Here is a 24463-nt window from a genome sequence, read left to right on the forward strand (position 1 = left end):
AAAGGTGGCTGAATATAAGCCAGTCTTTGGTCTAGCCAGCCAGAAGTGTTTCATCATTCTTGCTGTATTGCTTTAGCTCTTAAGTGGGGTCCTTGGTCAGAGATGTTGATGCATGGATTATAGTCTCAGAGAGGGAATCCATGACCATCATGATGGGGAGCATGGTAGCAGGCATGTAAGCATAGCATTGGAGCAGTGGCTGAGAGCTTCCATGTCGAAACAACCATAAAGCAAAAGAGAGAGAATTCCCAATTGGGAATAGCATGGGCTTTTGAAACCTTAAAGCCCACCTCTAGTGATACCTCCTCCATTGAGGCCACACCTCCCAATCATCCTGCCCAAGCAGTTTCACCAATGGAACAATATTAAAACACATGAGCCAATGAGGGCCATTCTTACTCAGACTGCCACCACTTGTAAGCTGAAATAATTATTTTCTTCCCTAAGTTTCTTTTGGTCACAGTCTTAATCTCAGCAGCAAAAAAATAAAAGTGAACTATGACACATTGCCATTACAGGGTAGCCTACTGTAAATGACTTACTATTTCCTGAAGAGTTTCTATTTGTCCAGTTCTGCACAGTCTCCAAAAAGAAACCAAGTGCTCAGAAAGTTCAACGCATCTGGATCTGGTAATGATATTGATAACCGGCTGTTGGAAGCATTTGCAGTCTGTGGTGGCCGACAGAGATCCAAACAGACCAGAATTTCTGGCTCTAGTCTGCGAAAACAGAATAATACCTTGTATGGATGGGAATCCCTTAAAAGCAGCTTTACAGGCAGTCAGAACTGCTTTCTTGCTGCTAATCACAGTTGGTAGGCAATTCTGATGAAGTGTGGTGTAGAAAATTAATCCTCTTCAGTCAATATACAGCTTGAGGATGTTTCAGTGCAACTCTTCTGAAAGGTCACGTATGCCTTTCCTGTGTTTGTGTTTACATTCACTTCTCCAGTGCTGCTTTCAAGTTGGTGGCACAAAGCAGCAGGGGGGGAAGCTGAGTTGGAGCTGACATCATCCCATGTCCCAGATCTACTCTGTCATTCCCAAGGTCGGGTGGGGATCTCCAGTGTGCTTCCCGTGGTCTCACTGCTTTCAGAAAGGTCACAGGTTGCTTTCATTATTTCAGTGTGGACTTTGCTTTTCTTTCCTGGTCACAGCAAAATGTCAGACTAATGTCTTCAAGTACTGCGGTTAGACTTAGTGGGAGCGGCCACTCGACGGCACATGGGTACAGGAGTCATATCCTCAAGTGAAGAACTTGGGGCTTTCTTTGACTTATTTGTTATAGATAAAAATATTTTTATATAAAATGTGTAAAGGATGGTTATAGTAAGCATTCTAACTAATTAATCATAACTTCTAAGATGAAGAACAAACCGACACACAGTGAGGTTTTTCAAGTATTGATCTGTTCTTACTATTTACCGTCTTAGAAATGTTTACGAAAATTGGCTTACAAAAATAGGGCTTTTGTTACAGCCTTTTATTACATGAGATATTTTAAAACCTGTGACTATATTTCTGTAAATAATTCCTCTTGGGTGTTTACATGGTGAACATAGAGCTTATCATACTGGACAAAGTCAAATCATTTTATCAATTTGGTCCACTATACAGAATTTCATCATGTTAACAATCTTCTAGATTAATAATTAAATAGACAATTGCCACTAATGAATTGTCACTAAGGGGAAGTGATGGCAGGGTTATATTTCTTAAATTCAGTTATATTTAGAGATGTTACAAATCTTACTGAGATATTTCCTAATGATAAAAATGATTAGTTTTAGTTCTAATAAATATACTGGTAAAGATAATTTTAGATCTTGCAGAATAACCGTTTGTCTACCTTGGTATCTTCTCATCTTGGGATTGAAAGAAAGATGAAATTTCAAGACCTGTAAGTCATATAAAGTACTCAGAAATTGCTGGTTGTTTATGAGCCTAGAGGCTGCCTGGGACTGAGAAAAAAGAAAAACAAACCCAGATATGCCCCGTAGTTAAAACATTCCTGGGAACAGCTTAACCTTAAAGATAAAGAGGAATGTGAGGACATAACAGGGCTATCTGAACTGAGTCAACAACTCACAGAACTCTGACACCCTGCACGTACATGTAATTTTTCTGCTGATGTTTGAATAAGCCAATAGTGTGTCACTATGCTGAATTCCACACCCCTAAGCCCCTTACTCCATAAAAACCCCTAGCTTCCGAGCCTCATGGCCGACATCCGTTATCTCCTGTGTGGGATGCATGTTAGTTCTGAGCTCCGTAATTAAACGGCCTCATGTAATTACATCAAGAAGGTACTTTGTGATTTTTTTGGGGAATTGAGTGGGGGTTTCTTCACTAAGTTCTATCAGGATATGTGTACTTAAACTCTTGTAATCTGAATCAGAGTATTTTCCTCTTCCATCTGCTTTCTTTGCTTCTTTAAACATAGTATTTTATTATTTTAACATTAAATCTAATACTTCAATGCTCCATCTATTTTAAAACATCCGTGAGCTCTACTTGGATTGCTAACTTCAACCATGTTTATTTTTGACAAGGTTACCCTACTATCCCACCCTCACACACACATACACAACAGAACACAAAACACACATTTAATTTACTAACATGTGCAGAACATAGTTATATCTATTTTAAATTGATAAAAACACATAATTATATTATTTCCCCTCCTCCTCTCATGATGTCACCTTGCTCCCTTTCAAATTCATGCTTCTTTTTCTTTGTCATTGTTACACACACACCACACATACACACTACACTCCCCCACATACTGCACAAATCACACACACACACATACGCAAGCACACACCACGTACATATACCACATACATATACACACATACCACACACATACACACACACCACACACATACACTTTCAACACACACACACCCAACATACTGCATATGTACACACACCACACACACATACACCATACACACACACATACTCAACATACAAACATACCCCCAACATACCCACATAAACACACATTCACATACCACACAAATATGCCACATACATACACACACATAACACACACACCACATACAGACACAAATACACACATATAGTCATATTTCTCAACTCCCCACAACCAGCTGAGTCCATTTAGTGTTGCTCTATATATAAGATTTCAGGCCTAATCAGTTAGTAGTAAGAGACCAAATTTTGGGTTCAGACACTATCTTAGAGATCCTGACTGTACTGGCTGGTTTTGTATGTCAACTTGACACAATCTGGAGTTATCACAGAGAAAGGATCCTCCCTTGAGGAAATGCCTTCATGAGATCCAGCTGTAAGGCATTTTCTTAATTAGTGATCAAGGGTGGGAGGGCTCATTGTGGGTGGTGCCATCCCTGGGCTGGCAGTCTTAGATTCTATAAGAAAGCAAGCTGAGCAAGCCAGGGAAAGCAAGCCAGTAAGAATCATCCCTCCATGGCCTCTGCATCAGCTCCTGCTTCCTGACCTGTGTGAGCTCTTGTCCCGACTTCCTTTGGTGATGAACAGCAATGTGGAGTATAAGCTGAATAAACCCTTTCCTCCTCAACTTGCTTCTTGGTCATGATGTTTGTGTAGGAATAGAAACCCTGACTAAGGCACTAACCTACATTTAAACTCAAGGCTGGTACCTAGCATTAGTTTCCAAGTTATCCTACCTCCAGCCCCCATAAAACTGGAGCCTTGATCCAGTTCCTTGATTCAGCCTTGTTTAGGGTAACTCCAACAAGACCTGCGTTTCCAGGTTAATCTCTCCCAACAAACCCACTCTAACACCAGACTCCAGGTTATTTCCCCCAACAAATTGCACTTCTAGGTTACAAGCCCACCCCTGCCCAACAACCACCAATTAAGAAGAAATCAAAAGTTAAGTTTACAGTTTGGCTCCCAGCACCAGCCAATTATGCTAAAAGCCATAGTAGCACACGGGTTAGATGATTGCCAGGCTAGACACACTCACCCCTTGCTTACTGCTTTCTATAAAACCTTGCCCAGATGAGTGTTTCAGGTTCTCCACCAAAACCTGTCCTGCAGGTTGGCGGTGGGCTGATCCGAGCTAGCTCTTTTGACCCTAGTGTGATTGCATCAGATTGGCTTCTGACTGGTTTTTCAGGGTTCACGAATACTTCCTTGATACTACACCAGTATATAACCAACTTGGGGACTAGTGGGGTGGAAGACAAAGTCTCCCATCGTTGGCACTCCTTGGTTCTCTGTCTAGTGATGGGGCCTGTGGACTTTCTTCTCTTACATTAGCATGTCTGTTGGTTTGGTCGGTCCTTGTTCAGGTCTTGTTAAGGCTTTCGTTGTATTGGGTTATCATGGGTGAAGCTTCCCTGTCATTTCTTGGAGATGCGATCCAGTAGCATATTCCTTGACTTCTGGCTCTTAACAATCTTATGGTTCCCTCTTTCTTGCTGTTCCCTGAGCCTTAGGTGCAGCTGTACTGTATATAGATCAGCCGGGTACCACACGATCACTTTTTTTTTCTGCATTTTTATTTGTGGTGGTATTATTGTTTTTGTGTTTTGTTTCTGATGAGAAAAAGAAAGCTTTTATTCAATGGCCAAATGATAGAGAACTAGGGACCTTATGCTCAGAACTCAGCCTACCTCTGCAGTCTGTTGAAAATTTAACGGTATGATATGAACGACGAGGGAAGAGAAGGGTAATAATGGAGACAGGCATTCATGGTTTTTCTGGAAATGGTGGAGGTCTTCCATGGACTCCTGTGCCACCTCCTTTATGTCCTTTATGGCCTGATTTTTTAATGGTCTCCAGTTGCTGCAAAGAGAAGCTTCTTTGATGAGTATGAGAGCAATACTTATCTGTGGGAATAAGGATAAATATTTAGAATTCAGTTAGGAATTATGTGGGTTTAATAAGGTGGCCATAGTAAGTTCTCATTTAAGATCTATGACTTCCTAGCCAACCCTGGATAGTTAGCTAGGTTTATAGTACAAGGTACGATTTTCCTTCTGTCAAGTGGACAAGTCCACCCAGACAGCTGTTGGTTTCTGTCAAGATATGAGTGCCACTATTGTACCTTTAGTGATATCTTTGCATGCTGGTCATTGTTGTAGTTCATAGGCACTACACCTTGCCAAGAGAAGGAAGCAACCACGTCTCTGACTTCTTTAATGAGGACAATTCGCTATGTTTGTTGTTGTTGTGGTTGTTGTGGTTGTGGTTGTTGTTGATGCAAGCACAGTGTTTTGGTGAAATGCAGGAGTCCCTTCTTATGACCAGGTCCTGGGTTTCCATTTCCAGAAGATTCTCTAAAAATGGATACAGCAATCAATGGCAGTTTTAAATGACTTAACCAAAGTGAGACTGGCAACCAGTCCGAACCAAGAATCCTGTGTTGTTTTCTATTTAATCAGGATTAAGACACTTTCTTTAATCCTTTCTTTTCATTCTTTCTAATAGTATTTGTATGTATTTATCTTTCCTAATATGATATAAGACCTTTAAAGACAGAAATTGCTTCTGTATTTCTTTCTTCACAGTACCAACCCATCGATTTAGCTTCAAGGAAATGTATGATTCTCAAATCAAAGTTCAACTAAAAGCAAGCTTTCAGAACACAGCTTTCATTTTAGTGTGTGTGTGCATGTATGCACATCTAGGAGTATTTAGGTACCACCTCAAAATAGAGCCAATCTTGTTGCTGGTTGTAAGATTATAAATATGTAAATACAAATGCATGTCTGTGTGTGTCTTATTTTTTATAGATATAGGACATTTTCCCCACTGTTATACATTAATACTGTCAGATATGAAATAAAACATTCAGTTAGTATATGGTTATTTCTTCAACTCAAATTAAAATATTATTTTAATTTTCTCTTATTTTACTCTTCAAAACCTTAATTTTCCCTAGGACTCTTTAGGAAACACATTTCTTGTTTCATCTGTATGTAGGCAACTTGGTTAAACTAAACACCATTGGGAAGGGTGTATTTAGTTCAGGATTGGAATGAATAACATACAGATGGCAGATATAATAGTTTCTAGATTCTCCCGAGTCTGCTTGTAAATTAATGCCCTTAGCATTTTCATTATAGACAAGAGTAGTATTGTTCCAGAGCCAAATTACTTGGAATCTAACCCTGGTCCTGCTCTAGCTAATGCAGTCATAGAGACATTATTGGAGCTCTCTGGGCCACTAGTGGTCTCATCCTTGGTAGTCTGAAATATACTAGAGTTAAGAATAAAATGTTAAGATCCTGGCTCCTACTAATTAGGAAGTGAAAGTTGTTTGTCCTTTAGGCTTTTTTGGTTTTTTTTTTTGTTGACTCTATAGAATTGACACTACTGTGAATAAGTTTGATATGAACATATTTCATGATATTTCAGGTGTTTTTCTTCCAATATTCCAATAATAAACAAATAAGGGTGTCATGCCTTGCCAAGTGACTGATATGTCTGTCAGTACTGAAAATCAGTAAAGAGAGTGACAAGATTTCTTACAAACAACTTTATTTATTTAATTCTCATGTGTGTCTTAGTAGTCATTATATTTTATTGACTATTTTTATTTCTGACCCCTTAAAAAGAAGTCACAGAAGTACAGGTTTTCATCCTTTAAGAATCATGGATTTGAGCGGTGATGTGGGAAGTGGTTATTATAGAGACACAGTCCATGCAAGTGTGGCAATCTCAGAAAGCAGGCAAATCCCTGTTTAAATAGCGTAGTTACCATTGCATACACTAGCAAGATTTTGCTGAAAGGACCCAGATATAGCTGTCTCTTGTGAGGCTATGCCGGGGCCTAGCAAACACAGAAGTGGATGCTCACAGTCAGCTATTGATGGGTCACATGGCCCCCAATGGAGGAGCTAGAGAAAGTATCCAAGGAGCTAAAGGGATCTGCAACCCTATAGGTGGAACAACATTATGAACTAACCAGTACCCCGGAGCTCTTGACTCTAGCTGCATATGTATCAAAAGATGGCCTAGTCGGCCATCACTGGAAAGAGAGGCCCATTGGATACACAAACTTTATATGCCCCAGTACAGGGGAACACCAGGGCCAAAAATGGGAATAGGTGGGTAGGGAAGTGGGGGGGAGGGTATGGGGGACTTTTGGGATAGCATTGGAAATGTAATTGAGGAAAATACGTAATAAATAAATAAATAAACCGTACAGTTTATAGCTCTTAATCAGGAGCCATTGTCGTTAACTTCTGAGTGGATAGACAAGGCAGTTAGTATTTCTCTCAGCCAAAGAACCGAGTATATAACCCTTCAAAGACAAGTGCTTCCTTTGACTCGTCCATTGTTAGTATACAAGTTTACCCTTTCACAAGTACTTGTCATGAACTGCTGCTAATGAACTGCTGTCTTGCAATGTATTTATCAGTACACTAGCTCGTAAGTACCTGAGTGCTAAGTTATTCTCAGATAAAATAAACAGAAAGTAAGCTAAATCTAAAAAAGGAAGAATTTATCTCAACGTTCTCCTTTCACTGGTAAAGAGTCCCAGGGGCATTCGTTGATCTTTGGCTTACAATGGAAATGTGTGAGATTAGTTGTTAAAATGTGACTTTTTAAATTGGCACAGTGCTGTCAAGATTTCTGTACCAGCGCCGTTTATGATTACTAATACTGTCAGCTGTGAATGTGACGCACAGGGGATCAACACTGATATTGTCTCCTTAGGCCATTATCCACTGTCTTAACTGATAAGCAGGTGACCCTCTGGAGAAGATAATTGTAATTTTGTTGGAGTATGTTCTGAAGGTCAAGCAGAGATTCAGTCAGTGCCCATAAGGCAAATGTCAAAAAGCTTAATGTATGTTTTTGGTTTTCCTGACAAAGGCTTTACAGCTATTTTGAAAAACAGCTAAACTGCTGTAATTCTGTTACAATTTGGAAATGAAATATTTATGATATATGCCATCAATGCTTTTCAATTATTTTTAATTTCTCGGTACAAACAATAATGGATTACGTTATTGCTTAATTAACATTGTTTGACCCGTCAAATGATATTAAATGTCATTAGGATTGTTTGAAAAACACAAAAGTTTCCAATCCATTTTTTCAGATTAACAATAATTATGCTTATATTATAAAAAAAAATTCTTTGTTTATCTGTAATTAAAAAGCCAGGAGTATAGCTGAATGGTAGGAGACTGGCTTAGCATGTGCAAAGACCTGGGTTGGATTCCTAGTAACAAACACACATTTAATAAACAATCATGTGTTTGATTGCTATGCAGGGCATCCTATAATGTTATCAAATCTAAAAGGAAGCCCTCGAAACTTTGACTTTCAAAGGGTAGCACATATTTCAAGGCAGATCAGTCGTTACTTTTGCGATGTATTCTTGGTATAGTTAGGGACATTCAGGGACCCCTTGAGCTTCCAAATAATTGAAATGGGTTTATTTGACTTCACAGCTTTTTCTCATGCGCTAGCCCTTGAAGAAAAGGACTTCGTGTTATTACGATGCAGTAGAGCCTCAGAAGTCTGCTAATGAAAGATGGTATTATCCATAACCCCTTGCTGAAGCCTGGAGGGACCTCAAATTATCCTGAGACATCTCCAACTTGACATGGTTCAAAGTTAATTTGTCATCTTTCCACACCACAGGATATGGTTCTATTTTTCATACTAGCGGATGTGAACAACCATCTGCAGACATGGAAATTGTGTCATATTTATTCTTCTATGTTGGTACCTTTTCTTTTCCATTTTTGTAAATAGAGCCCTAAAAACTCCACCATCATATTTCTTTTATCAAGATCTCATTTTCAACCCCACTTTGGGATAAACCCCACATGGTACTACTGAAGACAAAGGAGAACTGGAACTCAGAAGTGATAAGTGACACGGACATTTGTGGAGTTAGTATCTACATTTAGTTCTAAAATCAGGCAGAAAATCCTCATATGCTCTGATGTTTGAGTTTAAAAAATTAGTCCATTAAATCTACAGCAGTAGAAATGTTTTCATTAAGTTTTATGGTTTGTTTAAATTGAAACAGCTGGCTATACAATAACAGCACTGAAATAAAAATCGGTGAATATTTTAGTTTAATATAGTAGACAGTAAAATCTGGGTTTTAATCATTGGATAAATCATTAGCACATTAAATTACATTTTTACATTTTCTGAAAAAAGTTGTGCAAATTCAGTCCTGTGTTCTCATCAGAGACCAGTAAAGCTTCCATGAACAGACTAACAATTAACTTTATGAGCTGAATTAATTAATTTTTTATTAATGCAAAATTAATCTTTGCAAATTAGGATTCTATGTATCCAAAGCTTTGTGAAGTACAAATGCTGATTTGCTTCATCGGACTGGAGATAGAAATGCCGCAGAGACTATGAGCGCCAACATAAATATGTTCCCGTTAATGAAGCTTCGGTGATATTTGCATTTCTGTGATTTTGGAGAAGGCTAGGTATCTGTTTTTTTTTTTTTTTTCTTAAGTGCTATGACAAGTTTAATGTATGAAAAACAGATTTGAGCTATAATGTGGTGGAAGGCTACGAACTGTGCTCAAACCACACCTTTCAGGAATCAATGCATCTGGTTAGTGAAGAGTCCAGTCTCTTCATCATATCCTGTCCCCATTTCACTATCTGAAACTTGAAGTTTATCATGCGATGGTTTCCTTCTAAAAATATATATATATATAATTTTACTATCTAAGTTTTCACTCTGTTGTGGCATACTCTGTCTAGAATCAAATTTTTTGTCTTTTTTATTAAATATTTTCTTTATATACATTTCAAATGCTATCCTGAAAGTTCCCTATTCCCCTCCCCCCCCCCCCCCCGCCTGCCCTGCTTCCCTATCCACCCACTCCCACTTCTTGGCCCTGGCATTACCCTGTACTGGGGCATATAAAGTTTGCAATACCAAGGGGGCCTTTCTTCCCAGTGATGGCCGACTAGGCCATCTTCTGCTACATATACAGCTAGAGACACGAGCTCTGGGGGTACTGATTAGTTCATATTGTTGTAGAATCAAATTGTTAAAGCTTTATATAAGCAATAGATGTTGGTTGTGCAGATTGGATGTGAAATGTCTGTCCTAAAAGGCTTGTGATGCTATCGTTCCCAGTTTGTTGGTAACTATCGCTGAGAAGTGATTGGTGTTTTATGAATTAGAGACAACCCAGGCATGCCATATGTTTCCGATCTAACCAATGGATTAATTCAATAACAGATTTATAATTTGATGCCATTATTGAGGAGCGTGGCTGTGGGGCCTGGTTGGAGGACATAACATCACTGGTGGCATGCCTTCAGAATGTGTCAGATCATCCCTGGTCTCAGAATGCATCAGATCCCTGGTCTCAGAGTGCATCACATTCCCGGTCTCTTCTTGCCTTGCCATCTGCTTCCCAGCTGCCATAAGCTCTCATCCCTAGTCTGCTGCACCCTTTCACCTTGATGACCTGTCTGCTTCACCACAGGCTCCAAAACAATGAGGCCGTCTAACTCCGGCTGTAACCTCTGAAATCATAGGAGCCTAATGAAATCTTCCCTCCTTAAGTTGATTCTCTCTTTGTTGATTTGTTATTTGTCAGAGCAAAGTTGCATTAATGTGACTGTGAACATGACAACTAAGTCAAGGCAAAGCCTTCCCAGGAATCTCTGACTCAAGCTAAATGTATAACCTAAGTGTTAGAAGAGACTTGGACACAATGACACAGGATTTGTGAGATTAGACACAAAGGGAGAAGCCTCAGAAGAAGCCAAACTTGCTAACTTCTTCATCTTGGCCTTTTACCCTCCAAAACAATGAGAAAAACCTTATTTTGTTTCCTGTTTAAGCTTCTCGGTCTGAAGTATCGTGTTTTAGCCATGAATAACATATCAAGTAATAGGAACAAGCAAACTATTTCCTGTATACAGAACCATGAAACCTTGACATTTTATTGGAGGAGCTGCACTGTAAAATTGACAGTTGCCAAAGGCTTGTTGAGCACAGGAGATGAAGAGAATGCCTCGTCATACCCCCTCTGAGACCCCTGGATATCTCATTTTAAATACTTGAACATGCATGCTTTCATGCTAACAGTCACTTTTACTTTGGTGTTGTCAGGGAAAGAGCGTCTCTTGTAAAACTGTCGAAGATTTCTATAAGAAGGTAATCATGCACCGTGCTATTAAATATTCAGCCAAGATTTAAATCTCTGTGTAAAAATAAATAATCACACCCATCTCATTAGTATGCAAATCTGTCTTATCTTTAATAAATGGTAAAATTACACATATACCGAAGCACTGCTTTAAAATAAATTTATGATTTATTATCATTAAAATAAAAAGTAACATACAAATAAAGTGGATGCACTACTCTGGGTAAGACCTTAAAGAACAAATCACTGAGACGAGAACTAAGAACCCAAGTACCAAATGTGGATAGTTCTTCATTCAGGAAAAACAGTCTAGTTCTCTTTATTGAAACATAACTGTAGCCTTGATCATTTATTCCTTACGTCCAACATTATCTCTAAAGAAAGTGGCCGCATTTACTTCCTGTGACACCATGGCCCTCATAGTATAGGTCACATGGCTTAGAACATGAAATGTTGATGGGAAAATTGATCAGACCCCCCCCTGAAATTTTGCATTTTCATTAATAACTGTACCCATTTCTCATCGAAGATTAATTCACACCTGTATTTTTATCTCTATTAGGTTATCCTTTCGGTAACCTAATAATTTAACCTGGTAACTTATTCATTTGTAAATGGCATAAACATTCAAATTCTTTGCAGCATCCGGTGTTTCAGCACTCCTGACTGTCTGCTTGGGGTGTTGAGTGACTGAAGCTTTTAATGAAGACTTTAAATAAGAAAGAAAGCAGTGGGCAGGTCGTTGGGCTAGATGCCAGTTTCATTTATTCTAATTCCTCGGAAGTCCCTAATCTCCAGAGTTTTCATTATAAATTGTATCTGGTCAGGGTATTTGTTTATCAGATCCTCATTCACTTATTTGAAACTATTTACTACTGATGACTCAATGCCAGCCCATTAGCCAGAGGGACCTGGGCCTGGCCTGGCGCAGGGAGCAGTCTGTCTCTTCTTTGATGTTGGAGGCAGACACCCTCATACTTGACAGAAAGCATCGCATCTATGTGAAAGATGAATACTTAGGACTTTATCTTACTTCTTCAGCACCATTTCCAGGTAAGACTATTCCCCATCGAATCGTCTATTTTAAAAATACCTAACTTAAAATCCCCGATATCAGATTTCCCAGTCAGTGTTTAGAAGTTTTATATTATCAAAAACTGCAGCTTGATGTCACATCTACTAAAGCCGGGCCAGCTACAGTCCCAGTCCTGGAGCAGCGGGGTGAGAACGCTGTGCTTTCCTACGCTGTCAACTTTACTCAGCATGTCATACGCTCAGCACCACCGCAAGCATACTTCGGCTTTTCTCAGAGACCAGGGGACATGACATTTCTGTACTCAGACAGTGAGCAATGTTAAACAATGTATTTTGGTATGTGTTCTTACTTTAGACAGGGAATTTCTAGCTTCTTTGTTGCCTTAGCCACTCCTTACCCCACCGCTGAAAGGAAAAGCGATTCATCCCCAGACTGGCTGCGTTTCTATGAAAAGCCGCATTAGGGAAACTGCATACCAGGCAGTACACTCCACAGTATTTTTAGTTCACAGCACTCAAATTTTAACAAAAGAGATGTTAAATCACTAATACTAAGATCATATTTCTTCCTTAGAGGGCCAAAATAAGCCACACCAATTTTTGAAAGGGTAATAGTGAGTCCAAAGTGTCCTAATGAACATGTAACTACGTTTAAGAGGCTGAAATATGTAACTTGACAATACCAAGAATTTTATCGTGGAAGGAAGGGTCATTTCTACCTGCTGTGCACCCACTGACTGGCACAGTAATTGGAATGCCCAGCTCTGTGTTGAGGCACAGAGTGGAGGAAATGCAGGAAATACGGGGTTAGATTGGTGGCTGTGAGGAGCCGCCCTTGCAATCGCCATTACAAGATGTTGCTGATATCCGAGGTGTTCTAACTAGTAAACAAGTAGTCTGCGCATGTGCTGGGGTATTTTTCCATGCCTTGTGCCCTGCCTGTCCCGTGATGTCACCTGGGCTAATGGTGAGCAGCTAATCAGGAGCTGACACGTCTCCAACCGCTCTTTGTGGGTTATAAAAGGACCGAGGTCTTCCTCCTGAGAAGTAAGCAATAAAGCTTTTGCTGCAGAAGATTCCAGTTGTCTTGAGTGTGTTCTTGCTGGCGGGGATAAAAGCTCGGGATAGGTGGCCACTGTGGACAGATGAGAAACTGTGTGTTACTAACTCACGCTTCCTGCAAGTCCAACCGCTGCTTTCATTTCTCTGCAAGATCCTGGTTAAGTCAGACTGGATGGTGACAAGATCCTTTTAAGGTTAACCTTTCTCTCTGCTGTGTCCCTAGTGCTTCAGTACCAGACTCAAAGTTTTCTTCAATAAGTCTGTCTATCTTCGACGTTTTGAAAACAGAAAACCAGTTTTAAAGGATTGTCGTTATTTGCCCCCTAAGTCTCCTCTATTTGGGAGCTGTAAATTTCATGTGCTCTCTCTCTCTCTCTCTCTCTCTCTCTCTCTCTCTCTCTCTCTCTCTCTCTCTCTCTCTCTCCTTCTCTCTCTCTCTCTCATTTGTTACTTTCAAAAACCAGTACTTTCAATGAAGGCATTTTATTTTAATCTACAGAAATTGAACAGTAATACAAAACAATATATTGTTTTGGAATACACTCCCCATGTATGCCTTGTCTTCCTACTCACCTTAACTAACGTTCCTATTGATTTGAAGAGAAAGCAGTCCAGATGTTGTATGGACTTCAGAAAGATGCCACTCTATAAGTTTAACATTTAATTGAATGGTATGTATAAAATAATTCAAATGTAGATAAAGGGGAATAGTCAAAAGATTTTATGGTATGATAGTTTTGTATCATCATGAAAAAATTAAGGAAAACCACTGCTTTTTTCCAATGAGAAACTAGCTTTCAGTATTTTGTTGTTACTGTGGTTTATATTTACCATAACATTGCTATTTAAACATTTAAAAAAATGTTTACTTCATAATGACTACTTCTGGGCTGAATAGTTGGTTCATTGTTAAGAGCACTTGCTGTTTTTCCAGAGGACCAAGGCTTGCTTCCAGCACCCATGTTGGGTGCCTTGCTACTGCCTATAACTCCATCTCCAGGGTATCTGATGCCATCTTCAGAATTCCATGGGCACACAGCACATACGTGGCATAGGTACACACACACACACACACACACACACACACACACACACACACACACATTAAGGTAATCGCTTCCACATTTTCCTTTGGCCTTTGCAAGTCTATTTGCAAAGATCTTTATATTCATTTTCTTCCTATACCCAACATCATATTTTAGTGGCAAGATTTCCTTTCTATGGAACAATAGTTCCCCCCCCCCTTTTTTTAATCACAGGACATATTAGTTAGAACATGAAATTCAGGATGATGATGGGGTACTGTTTTTGAAATATTTCTTTCCAATTTTGGATTTTTTGAGTAGTTACATGAAGTGGAAACTTAAGGGTTCTTTGGAAAGTCAGTTGGATGCTGTTTTGCTGGGGCAAACATGTGAAGGAATGTTTTCCTGAAGTGGACACAGATGAAAAGCTAGGGCAAACTCATGGAGGAATGTTTAGCTGAAGCAGACATAGGTGAAAGGATGTTCTGCTAAAACAAGCACATGAAAGGACATGTGATGATGGATTTTTTGCTAACAACACACATGTATTGTTGTATTGGTTCGCCTTACATTGTGTAGTTGAGCTACATTTGTCAGGACTCCATACAGAGAACCTCACCAAAAAAACCTTCTGGTGGTATGCTAAAATTTCTTGCCACTTCCCTGGACTCAGGCTCATTGTCAGAGTGATGTCAGCTGAGACAGATGCATTTGCTGAGGCAAGACATGTGCTGAGGCAAGACACATGGAAGACATGTGATGTTTGGAGAGAGTATAAATAGAACACAACGACAGTGACAGAGGCGGAGCTTGGCTTGCTTATAGAGCTAGGTGTGCTACGCTTGTGGGTCTTGGCTGAGCTTCACTTCCCTGAGAGAGAGAGAGAGAGAGAGAGAGAGAGAGAGAGAGAGAGAGAGAGAGAGAGAGAGGCACAGCCTAGACTTTCTCCTGGCATTCCTTCTGGTCCTACCTGCTGACTCAAGCCCAGCTGAGGCCTGGCTGTTCCTGCTAGGTCATGCCACTGCTGCTGCTGGCCCAGTATTTCTGTGAAGTGTTTACAGATGAGTTGAGCTGCCACTGCTAACCTGTGAACTGAACTGCCAGTTTTCAGGCAACACAGATGGGAGTTGCTCCTTTCTAAACAGGTCTACCCCACCTCAATCCTTTCTTTTCTACTACCCCTGATGAGAAGTGGGCTAAAGGGAGGTTAAAGCATTTAAGAACCATCATTAAACATTGGATTTGGAAAAATTAAAGTTACAGTTATATTCATTTTTCTTGCCTAATCAAGTCTGTCTTCCTTTCTCTCTTTATTACCAGCTGAAAATGCAATGGAACATAATTGAAAGAATTGAAATTAATTATCATGCTCTGGTTAAAGCCAGTGCTTTAGAGAGTATAGTTTCCTCTTCTGTAGGTAACTAACAAATCATGTCAAATGCTGTTTTTGCAACTTAAATAAATTAGTTGTTAAGGGGGCTCAGGAGATGGCTTAGTTAGTAAAGTGCTTGCTGCTCAAGCACTGTGACCTGAGTTTGGTCCCTAAAGCCAATGATGACATCACACACTTATAATCTTAGCCCTAATGGGGCCAAGGCAAGGTTGGGGACTTGCCACAGTTCAGTGAGAGACCAGGTCTCAAAAAGAAACAGTTGTGTGATACAGATGTGATACAGGTGTTTCGTTTGTGGCTGAGCTTTCCACAGACACATGTGCTCCAAACATTGACCAGTTGTGAATCTCAGTACTAGCAGCTATTTACTGCACAAAGATGCTTCTTGGATGAGGACTGAGAGGTCTAATAATTCATGGGTACAGATATACCCATTAAGTTTGTACTATGTCTTAATAAAATAACAGTAGTAGGTTTACCCCTAGGGCCTATGCACTTCAAATGGATTCTTGGCAAGACATATAGTACCAGACATGAGCTTCCTCTTGTAGAGCAGTCTGTAAGTCCAGTCCATAGTGATTGATTACCAATGTAAAATTCATGCCTCGATCTTACCCATATGTGCATTTTTCCTGGCCAGTCATTATTATAGTTCACAGCTGGATAAAATTATTGATGACTTTTCTCCTCCAGCAGTCGGCACAGAACTTTCTGGTACTACAAAAGCTAGCTAACAAGGAGGAAGATCCCAGGTCAGGGCTCATTTGATTTCTTTAAGTCTTGTAAGCCAAGTATATATTGTCTTTAAGCAATATAATCAAGTTATGATGGGCAATCAAGAACAATGGCAATAGGCTGCATTGCTTTGGGCTATCTCAGATTCCCCCAACTAACAACTCATGCCTTATGATAGGTTTGATTTGGCAACCTTACATGAGTGTAATACCCCTCCAAGGAGCCATAGTCTTCTCATACAGGGTCTCCTGTATTCCATACATGTATGTATGCAGCCAACTATGCCTTTGAACTTCTGGTTGTCCAGCTTCTACATCCTAGTGGCTGAAATTACATGCATACACTACTATGCCCAGTTTCCACAATGTCAGAGTTTGAAACCAGGGCTCTACCAATTGGACTATATATTTCTAGTCTTGAGTTAGAAAGTGTAGTTAAATTAAATTCATATTATCTGATGAATAATTAGCGATAGTTCGTTTTACTTTGAGAACTGTGTAAACCTAGAAGATGTTATAGAAGCAAGTGAAGTGCTTTGACCCGTTTACTCTGAATAGGAGTGCCAGAAATAAAAACAAGTAGTTTTGCAGCTTTGAAATAATCTAGTGCGTAGTATTCTTGTTGGAAAATGTAGATATCTCTTGTCTAGACGTTCTTGGGAGAATTTTGAGAGACTGATGAACGGAATCATATATATACTACATTTCTTTCTGATCATATGTCTATGATGGCTTAGTACATTTTATTCAATTTCTACAGAACGTCTTTGGCTTATAAATGAACTGTTTTCTATTATAAAGGCACATTTTTCTGTCTTTGGAGCAACGACAATTGCTTTCTTCTTTTAATTAAAGGAAAAACAAAACCCCATGTGATCTGAGATTAGATTTCTACTTCCTTACCTCTTCTTAAGCTTTGCCTTCCCACCCAGAACAAGTTTGTTTCCAGTTGCCCATTGATGTACTTCAGGTCCTTTGAGAACTAAAACCATATCTTATCCCTTGGTAGAAAACTAAAGTGTCGCCACATTTTCCATCCTTCTGATGATGTCTCTGCTTTTTTTTTTAAGATTTGTTTGTTTGTTTATGTGAGTACACGGTTGCTATCTTGAGACACACCAGAAGAAGGCATCAGATCTCATTACAGATGGTTGTGAGCCACCATGTGGTTGCTGGGAATTGAACTCAGGACCTCTGAAATGGCAGTCAGTGATCTTAACCACTGAGTCATCTCTCCAGCTCGATGTCTCTGCTTTTAATGTTCAAAAGTAGTAGCAAGAATCTCAGACTAGTCCACTCCCTACCCCATAGTTCTGCCTGTCTCCCAGGAGGTCTGTTCCCACCCAGGACATCCCAGTGAGACACCCATGCCCCAATCCACCTGCCTGCTGGGACCCTAGCAAGCCCATCAGTAGCTCTGCCCAGACCTACTGGAGCTCTGTTTTCCTTCTGGTCCACATCTCCACCTACAATCAAGGATCTGCACCTCACACCCCAGCTCACAGCTCTGCTGCCTTTTGAAAGGACTGCTGCTATCCAGGACAACCAGTTTTTCAGAAGTTTACTACTCCCAGGGTTTACTCGGGCAGCCAACACCAGAGACATCCAGATGGCTAAAGGCAAGCACAAGAACATAATCAACAGAAGCCAGTACAATATGACACCATCAGAACCCAGCTCTCCTATTACAGCAAGCCCTGAATATCCTAACATACCTGAAAAACAAGACTATGAATCTTAAATTTCATCTTATGAGGATGATAAAGACCTTTAAAGAGGATATAATTCATTTCCTTAAAGAAATACAGGAAAACACAATCAAACAAGTAGAAGCCCTTAAAGAGGAACTAAATAAACCTGTTAAAGAAGTACATGAAAATACATTCGATTAGGCAAAGGAAATGAATAAAACCATCCAAGACCGAAAAATGGAAATAGAAGCAATAAAGAAAACATAAACTGAAGGAGCCTTGGAGATGGAAAACCTAGGGTGAAAAATAAGAATTACAGATACAACCATCACCAAGAGAATACAAGAGATGGAAGAGAGAATTTCAGGCATTGAAGATACAGTAGAAGAAATTAATACATTGATCCAAGAAAATGCCAAATGTATAAAGTTTATAACTCAAAACTCCAGGAAATTTGGGACACTGTGAAGAGACAAATCTAAGAATAATAGGAATACAAGAAGTTAAAGATTCCCAGTTCAAAGAGCTAGAAAATATCTACGACAAGATCATAGAAGAAAACTTCCCTAATCTAAAGAAAGAGATGGCTATAAATATATAAGAAGCTTACAGAACACTAAATAGACACCAAAAGGGGAAATTCTTCTATCACATAATAATTAAAACACTGAACGTACAGAATAAAGAATAAAAAGAGACGCAAGGAAAAAGGACAAGTATTATATAAAGGCAGACCTATCAGAACTACACCTAACTTCTCAAAAGAGATTCCAAAAGCCAGAAGAACTTGGATAGATGTATTCCAGACCTCATGTGGTCCCAGATGAGACGATGGATGCCTGCCCAGACTTCTATATCCAGCAAAACTTCCAATCACCACAAATGGAGAAACCAAGAAATTTCACAACAAAACCAAATTTAATCCACTCCTACATAGGATACTAGAAGGAAAACTCCAACACAAGGAGGGTAACTACACCCAAGAAAACACAATAAATTAATTGTCTCACAGCAAACCAAAAGGAAAGAATCACACATACCACCACCAACACAAAAATAACAGGAATTAATAATCACTGATCATTAGTATCTCTCAACATCAATGGACTCAGTTCACCAATAAAAAGACACAGGCTAACAGACTGGATATGTAAACAGGATCCATCTTTCTGCTCCACACAAGAATCACACTTCAAAAGCAAAGATAGACACTACCTTGGAGTAAAGGGCTGGAAAAAGGTTTTCCAAGTAAATGGACCCAAGAAACAAGCTGGAGTAGCCATTCTAATGCCTAATAAACTTTCAGCAAGTAACCACAAAAGATAGGGAATGACACTTCATACTCATTAAAGGAAAAATCCACCAAGATAGTGTCTCAGTTCTGAACATCTATGCCCCCAATATAAGAACACCGAAACTTTACAAAAGTTCACATAACAGTGGTGAACTTCAATACCCTACTCTCACTGTCATTGAAACAGAAACCAAACAGAAAAACAATGAAACTAACAGATATTACGAGCCAAATGGATCTAGCATATTTATAGAATCTTTCACCCCCAAAGAAAAGAATATGTATTCTCCTGAGGACCTCATGGAACTGTCTTCAAAATTGACCACATAACCAGGCACAAAACAAGCCTCAACAGATACAAGAATATTGAAATAACCCCTTGAATCTTATCATATCATTATGGATCAAACCTGGACTTCAACAACAACACCACCACCAACAACAGAAGTAACAGAAAGCCCACATATTCATGGGAACTGTGCAACTCTCAATGATCCCTTAGCCAGGGAAGAAATAAAGAAATTAAAGACCTGCTAGAATTCAATGAAAATGAAGGCACAACATACCCAAAATTATGGAACACAATGAAAGCACTGCTAAGAGGAAAGTTCACAGCACAAAGTGCCTTCATACAGAAATTGGAGAGATCTCACATAAACAACTTAACAGCACATCGGAAAGCTCTATAACAAAGATAAGCAAACACACCCAAGAGGAGTAGATGACAGGAAATAGTCAAACTCAGGGCTGAAATCAATCAATTAGAAACAAAGAGAACAATACAAAGAATCAACAAAACCAAGAGGCTGTTCTTTGAGAAAATCAACAGGATTGACAAATCCTTAGTCAAAAAGGCACAGAGACAGTGTCCAAGTGAGCAAAATCAGAAATGAAAAGGGAATCATAACAACAGAAAATGAGGGCATTTAAAAAAATCATTAGGTCTTACTTGAACAGTCTGTATTCCACAAACTGGAAAATCTAAATAAAATGGATGATTTCTAGACAGATACCACTTACCAAAGTTAAATCAAGAACAGGTAAACTATATAAACAGTCCTATAACCCCTAAGGAAATAGAAGCAGTCATTAAAAATCTCCTAAACAAAAGAAGCCCAGGGTCAGTTGATTTTAGCACAGAATTTTATCAGACTTTCAAAGAAGCACTAATAACAATACTTCTCAAACTATTCCACAAAATAAAAACAGAAGGAACAGTACCAAATTCATTCAATGAGGCTACAGTTACCCTGATATCTAAACCACACAAAGACTCAAGAAAGAAAGAATTTCAGACCAAACATTGACACAAAAATAATAAAATTCTCGCAAACCAAATCCAAGAACACATCAAAAACATCATTCACCATGACCAAGTAGGCTTCGTCCCAGAGATGGTTCAACATACAAAAATCCATCAACATAATCCAACATATTAAAAAAGTGAGCCGGGTGGTGGTGGCGCATGCCTTTAATCCCAGCACTTGGGAGGCAGAGGCAGGCAGATTTCTGAGTTTGAGGCCAGCCTGGTCTACAAAGTGAGTTCCAGGACAGCCAGGGGTATACAGAGTAACCCTGTCTCGAAAAACCAAAATTAATAATAATAATAAATAAAAAAGTGAAAGAAAAACCACATGACCATCTTATTAGATGCAGAAAAAGCCTTTGACAAAATCTAATAACCCTTCATGTTAAAAGTCTCAGAAAGATCATGGCTACAAGGCAGATACCGAAACATAATAAAGGCAATATACAGCAAGCCAATAACCAGCATCAAATTAAATATAAACTTAAAGCAATCCCACTGAAATCAGGGACAAGACAAGGCTGCCCACTCTCTATCTATTCAATACAGTACTTGAAGTTCCAGCTAGAGCAATTAGGCAACAAAAGGAGCTCAAGGGGATACAAATTGGAAAGGAAGAAGTCAAGGTATCATTATTCACAAATAAGCTACCCCCAACATTCTACCAGGGAATTTGTACAGCTGATTAGACGACTTTAGCAAAGTGGCTGGATACAAAATCAAACCAAAGAAATCAGTAACCCTCCATTGTTAATTCAGAGTAGTATAATGAAATAAACTCACACCATTGATTTCCAAGATCCGTGGGTGTTCGGAGGAGAGAATTGTTTGTTCTAACAAGATATTAAGTCTAAAGGGAGAGACATACAAGGGAAGAGGAATATATTGGGATGAACAGTAAAAAAACAAACTGGAGATGGATTATTTTCCTTGGATTAGGGACATTGGTAAAATGACTGTTAGTATCCCTGCCTAAGCTCTTTGTATGTATCTGCTCACTCAGTTCTAACACCTCTGAGACGAATACAATTTTATTGCATGATAGTCCTCTGTAACTTTCTTGCTCACGGGTGTCATAAAACCCTGTGATGCATCAGATTTGACTTGCGGACTGCAGCACTGAGTCTCCCTCTTGTTTGCTCTGTATTTTTCTGCATGACCTGTCTAGCAACTGAAGCAAAGGCTAACTTCTCACTGCTCAGCAGAGCATTCTAAAGTTTCCTTTAAGACTTGTCCAAAACCTCCATGGCTATTCTCATCTCCATCCTCTTCTATGAGTCAGAAGATCCCCCATGTAACATTAGATTATCCTTTGTAAGTGTGAAAACAATCTAAAGATGTTAACACTTTTATGTTGGTCCCCCCCACCCCATGTTGTCATATCTGCTAAAAGCATTGCCTATAATGTGCTTAATTGTGGGAAGCCGCCCCCACATTCGCCGTCACAAGATGGCGCTGACATCCTGTGTTCTAAGTTGGTAAACAAATAATCTGCGCATGAGCCAAGGGTATTTACGACTACTTGTACTCTGTTTTTCCCGTGAACGTCAGCTCGGCCATGGGCTGCAGCCAATCAGGGAGTGATGCGCCCTAGGCAATGGTTGTTCTCTTTAAAATAGAAGGGGTTTCGTTTTTCTCTCTCTCTTGCTTCTCTCTCTTGCTTCTCTCTCTTGCTTCTCTCTCTTGCTTCGCTCTCTCTTGCTTCTTACACTCTGGCCCCAAAAAGATGTAAGCAATAAAGCTTTGCCGTAGAAGATTCTGGTTGTTGTGTTCTTCCTGGCCGGTCGTGAGAACGCGACGAATAACAATTGGTGCCGAAATCCGGGACGAGAAAAAACTCCGGACTGGCGCAGGAGGGATACTTCATTTCAGAACCAGAACTGCGGATCACGTTTATAAAGGTTCCCGTAACACAGACTGTTGAGAAGGATTCAACTGCCGAATTCAGAACTCATCAGCTGGGGAACGACGGTGATAAAGGTTCCCGTAAAGCAGACTGTTAAGAAGGATTCAACTGTATGAATTCAGAACTTTTCAGCTGGGGAACGAGGTAAGTCTGATCTTGAACTTTCTAAGGAAATTCAAGACAGTCTATCAGAAGTAAAGTGGAAAATGGCTTTACAAGTTATGTTTGGCCTTAAATTTTTTCTAGTGTTAGAAGCCCTTCTGTTCCTTTTCACATGTTATCAAGTGATTAAGATAGGGCTGAAAATTCTAGAGGAAATTCAGGGCAGTCTATCAGAAGTAAAGCGGGGAGAGAGAGTAGGAGCAAGGAGAAACGGTAAGTATACAGGCCTTTCCAAGGGTCTTGAACCCGAGGAAAAGTTTAGGTCAGGTAAGAATACCTGGAGAGAGATTAGAAGAAAAAGAGGAAAAAGGGAGAAGAAAAAAGATCGATTAGCGGAGGTCTCTAGGAGATACTCGTCACTAGATGAGCTCAGGAAGCCAGCTCTTAGTAGCTCTGAAGCAAGTGAAGAATCCTCCTCTGAGGAAACAGACTGGGAGGAAGAAGCAGCCCATTACCAGCCAGCTAATTGGTCAAGAAAAAAGCCAAAAGCGGCTGGCGAAAGTCAGCGTACTGTTCAACCTCCCGGCAGTCGGTTTCAAGGTCCGCCCTATGCGGAGCCCCCGCCCTGCGTAGTGCGTCAGCAATGCGCAGAGGGGCAGTGCGCAGAGAGGCAGTGCGCAGACTCATTCATTCCCCGAGAGGAACAAAGGAAAATACAGCAGGCATTTCCAGTCTTTGAAGGAGCCGAGGGTGGGCGTGTCCACGCTCCGGTAGAATACGTACAGATTAAGGAAATTGCCGAGTCGGTTCGTAAATACGGAACCAATGCTAATTTCACCTTGGTGCAGTTAGACAGGCTCGCTGGTATGGCACTAACGCCTGCCGACTGGCAAATGATTGCAAAAGTCGCTCTCCCTAGTATGGCCAAATATGTGGAATGGCGAGCTCTGTGGCAGGAGGCGGCACAGGCGCAGGCCCGAGCAAACGCTGCTGCTTTAACTCCAGAGCAGAGAGATTGGACTTTTGACTTGTTAACGGGTCAGAGAGCTTATTCTGCTGAACCTGATAAGAGGTATCAATGGAAGATCTTACCACAGGGAATGTCCAATAGTCCTACAATGTGCCAGCTTTATATACAAAAAGCTCTTTTGCCAATGAGGGAACAATTCCCCTCTTTAATTTTGCTCCTTTACATGGATGACATCCTCCTGTGCCATAAAGACCTTACCATGCTACAAAAGGCATATCCTTTTCTACTTAAAACTTTAAGTCAGTGGGGTTTACAGATAGCCACAGAAAAAGTCCAAATTTCTGATACAGGACAATTCTTGGGCTCTGTGGTGTCCCCAGATAAGATTGTGCCCCAAAAGGTAGAGATAAGAAGAGATCACCTCCATACCTTAAATGATTTTCAAAAGCTGTTGGGAGATATTAATTGGCTCAGACCTTTTTTAAAGATTCCTTCCGCTGAGTTAAGGCCTTTGTTTAGTATTTTAGAAGGAGATCCTCATATCTCCTCCCCTAGGACTCTTACTCTAGCTGCTAACCAGGCCTTACAAAAGGTAGAAAAGGCCTTACAGAATGCACAATTACAACGTATTGAGGATTCGCAGCCTTTCAGTTTGTGTGTCTTTAAGACAGCACAATTGCCAACTGCAGTTTTGTGGCAGAATGGGCCATTGTTGTGGATCCATCCAAACGTATCCCCAGCTAAAATAATAGATTGGTATCCTGATGCAATTGCACAGCTTGCCCTTAAAGGCCTAAAAGCAGCAATCACCCACTTTGGGCAA

The sequence above is a fragment of the Mus musculus genome, chromosome 18 (assembly GCF_000001635.26).
Source record: "Mus musculus strain C57BL/6J chromosome 18, GRCm38.p6 C57BL/6J".
In the NCBI taxonomy this organism is placed as follows: Eukaryota; Metazoa; Chordata; class Mammalia; order Rodentia; family Muridae; genus Mus; species Mus musculus.